Source organism: Alexandromys fortis, unplaced genomic scaffold (assembly GCF_014885135.2).
Source record: "Alexandromys fortis isolate MF-2015 unplaced genomic scaffold, M_Fortis_MF-2015_v1.1 scaffold_126, whole genome shotgun sequence".
NCBI classification, from domain to species: Eukaryota; Metazoa; Chordata; class Mammalia; order Rodentia; family Cricetidae; genus Alexandromys; species Alexandromys fortis.
In genome coordinates this window covers 436,530-440,614 of record NW_026068018.1, presented here as the reverse complement: position 1 = coordinate 440,614, position 4,085 = coordinate 436,530, and positions in this window count along the sequence as shown.

Genomic DNA, 4,085 nt, shown 5'->3' with positions numbered 1-4,085 from the left:
GGGAATACATGGAGAAGGTGGCCGGTAATGGAGCGGTCAGAAAGAGTAAGTGGTAACAACAGTCCTTAGACTTACCCTTGAGTTCCTGGCTTCACCAACAGAGCTCCCTAATGTGTCGTGGGAAGTACATAAGCACCGAATTTCACAACCAAAATTGATCTAATAAGTTCTAGAAGTTTCTTTTGGAGAGCTATATCCCTTTCGTGGAAAATATCTTTTTAAAGTGTAATGGTTCAAAAAAAAAAATAGTTCTTCGTTGGAAAGAAACATTAAGAGGACATCCCCAAATATCCTACCAAAAGATGCTGTTGGCTCTACACCTGCAATGCCCTAGCTGATACTGAGGAGCCCGGTGGCCCTTTCTTCTGCTTGCATCACTTTCTCCACCTGGGTACTCATTACTATGTAACCTTTCCAGTACCGCCTCCTGCCTCTGCTCTCAGGAGTAAGTCTCCAAAGGGATGTTTATTACTGTTCCATGTTCAGTTAGCCCTGGCTGGTCTAATGAGAAAAATAGTCTGCAAGCCATACACTAATGACACTACACAGACTCCCGGGGACTTCAAAGGGCTTAAGATAATTAGTACACATGTCACTTCTCTACTTTAGATGCAGAGAACCTGAGGAACAAGAAACAGAAATGCTTTAATCATAAGCTAATTGAGAAAAAGTGATGAGCTGTAAGTGCTAAATTCACAGCCTAATTGTTTTTTTTCTCCATTGTTTTTTATGAATATTAAGAAAGGAATAAACCCTATTAAATCTGTCTTAATATTTGGAATGGAAAAAAATGTCATGGGAGCTTTAAAGTCCCTTGGACATAGCATCTTTGTGTTGTGATTTAAAAAACAAAAAAGAATGACATCAACTACACTAAATGCAAAGCAAGAATGCAAAACAAGTTTTGACTACTTCTCCAGGTAGGGTCCATTACACAAAGCATTGAGCCTTTCCTCTTCCTATGCAAATGCCAAAGCTGGGTTGGGGGATGGAGCTTGGGCCAGGGCACTCGCCTAACAGGCAGTAGGTCTCAAACCTTAGAGATTTCCCTTTGGCTATTCTTACTGTTCGTTTTGTTTGACGTTTTTTTGGAAATAGAGTCTCACTCGCCAGCCCAAAGTAGACTTCAACCTGAGGCCTCCCTGCCTAGGATGATGGGTGTGCCACCATGCCCGGCTTCCTTTGGCATGACCGTGTTAACATGCTCACAATTAGCAGCAATCTTCTCCAGACAGAAAACGGGAGCGGTTGGGTGGAAGAGACAGTGAAATTACATACGGGGCACATACATGACCACCAACTCTAAAGTACTTACTACCTGCCATTCACTTGAAAGGCTGACGGCCCTGATCTGGAGGACAGACTCTATACGTTGTGATCAGATGGAAGTGACATGAGCAAGATCTTCAGCTGATGGGTCCAGATGGTAAATAAATGGGCAGTAAACAGAGGGGCTTTTGCTCACTTCTCTCTCCATCTTCCCTCCCTTCTTCCTTTCTTCTACTTGAGCAGATTACAATAGGTGAAAGTATTGGTTTGCAGCAGGGTTAGCATTCGCTCACAATCAGGCATTGTTAGCTGAAGCAGAGGACTCTGACCAAGAGCAGAAGCAGAGCGAATGTTCCCAACACCAACAGGCCCCTGTCTCACACAGCTCAGAGCTCCATCACCCTGAGATGACAGTCCAGTCAAAATAAATAAATAAATAAATAAATAACACACAAAAAAACCCAAAAGATCCTTTTAAAGAGAGGGTTGTTGTTGTGTGTGTGTGTATGTGTGTGTGTGTGAATTACATTTTCATTTACTGATTTTCCATGCATGTACCCATTTAACGCACCTCCTCAGTTGTTCTTGTTTGGAAAGACCTAAGGTTTGCTCCAGTGCATGGCGAACGCATCTTCCTAATGAGCAGACCACCAGCTGATGGAAAAGTATGTATGCCACACTATGTGTGGAGACCAGCGGACAATTCGCAAGAGTCACTTCTCTCCATTCAGCATGTAGATCCTTGGGATTGAACTCAGGTCTTCAGCCTTGACTGCAGGTGCCTTTACCCCCTCCACCCCCGACACACAACACACACACACACATTGAGCCATCTTGCCGCCGCCTCCTTCCTCCTATTTTTAAAACTAAAGGCAACTATGAGGGCTCTTTGTTGCCTCCAATGTGTTTTTCTCACCCTTTCTTGCTGAACTGTGGGCAGGGCCCTCAAGTTTGCTAACTGTATCGTGAATGCGTGTTCAAGACACCCCTTTTCATTCCCAAAGACAGACATAGAAATCTCAACTCTGAACACAGTTAGCCCCAAGGTTCTCAGTAAGGCATTGTGCCTCTGAATTCCAGTCCTCGCCCTATGAGGACTATGCAGGTGGCACAACTTTAACGGCAAACAGGTTCATCTCTGTACCCATTTAACGCACCTCCTCAGTTGTTCTTGTTTGGAAAGACCTAAGGTTTGCTCCAGTGCATGGCGAACGCATCTTCCTAATGAGCGGACCACCAGCTGATGGAAAAGAGGAGGATGGAGGCTTTGCAAGCCGCTGTCAACACCTGCACCTCATCTTCCAAGCGGGGTGAGCAGAATAGCGTTGGAGAACTCTAAGCAAGAGAGTGAGTGGTGTGATCTACTCAAGCTTTTATAAAGACTGCCGTTTTTATTGGCGTTCCCCCATTTGTTTGTGTATGCACACACACCCATATACATGCACATGTGTGGCCAGGCGTGTGGAAGTCGGAGGATAACGTGTGAGCCCACTACGTGGGTCTTGCAGATCTAGCTTCGGTCCTCAGGCTGCCGAGGGCACCTTCGCCTGCTAAGCCATCTCCCCAGTCCTTTTCGGTGGTTTTGTGAGAATTTTTCTATGAGCCTTGACTGACATGGAACTTGCTGTGTAGACAACCAGCCTCAAACTCAGGTGACGTGGCTGACTTAGCCGCCTAAGCGCGGAGCTTCTAAGGTATGAACCACCACACTCAGCTTCCTTTCTCACTTTTGTTTGTTTTTGACATGGGTCTCTGTTTGCCTGACTGGCTGGTCTCAAAATCGTGGGTTCATGTGATCCTCCAGAGTGCTGGGGACTGTCACCAAGAAGAAGGTCTTGCCTCTGTTCTGGGATGCTCAAAGGACAGACTTCAGTGGACAGATACAGATAGCTCGTGCACCGGTTTAGTTAGGAAGACAAAGCACAGCTAACCCTCCAGAGAGACACTGCAGCAGGCTGACCCAAGGTGAGAATAGCTGTCCACTGAATTTTGCTTTGTGGATTTTCAGGATTTTGTTTGTATGAGTGTTTGTCTGAACATATATCTGGGTACCACTGACATGCAGGGTGCCATCAGAAGCTAGAGGAGCACATGGGATCCCCTGGAACTGGAGTTACAGAGTTGTGAGTCACCATGTAGGTCCTGGGAACCTTTAGGTCCTCAGCAGTCTTTAACTGCTGAGCCATCTCTCCAATGCCCGCTTGATCAATTTTTAAAGGTCTGATGGATATTTATGAATGGATAGACTATTCATGGGTAAAATGACCTTTTCCCCAACTGAATCACCGTGAACTTATCCTCCCACATAGGGTACTTTCCCCCACATGAGCCTCTCAAATAGCTCAAGGAGGAGGGCTGGAAAGCCTCAAGGTAATGAACTTATACCGAAAGCAGAGTCTTTTGAGGAAACAGACATTTTGCTGGTGCACATGTGTATCACTGCAAAATTTCCAGGGAAACTTATTTTCCAATTTAGCAAGAAGAGCCCAACTGACGCTCCCAAGGAAGATAAGCCACACAGGGGCATGCTAACCATTGGAAGACACGGTTACCAACATCAACATCAGTTCTCTTGTTCCTTTCCATCTAATCTCCTGCCTGTCCAAGTACAGTTGCAGTTTCCCTGGCTCCATCCCAGCTAACTGTCCGCCCAAACAGGAAGACACAGTTACAGAGGTACAGCTACAGTTTCCCTTGGTCACAGCACATCCAACTTGCTGCCTGTCTGGTCTCCATGCAATAGGAACAACCCTAATGCCAAATCCAGCTCAGGTTATTTGTAAAACAGACTAGGCAGTGTTTTACTTACTTAGTAT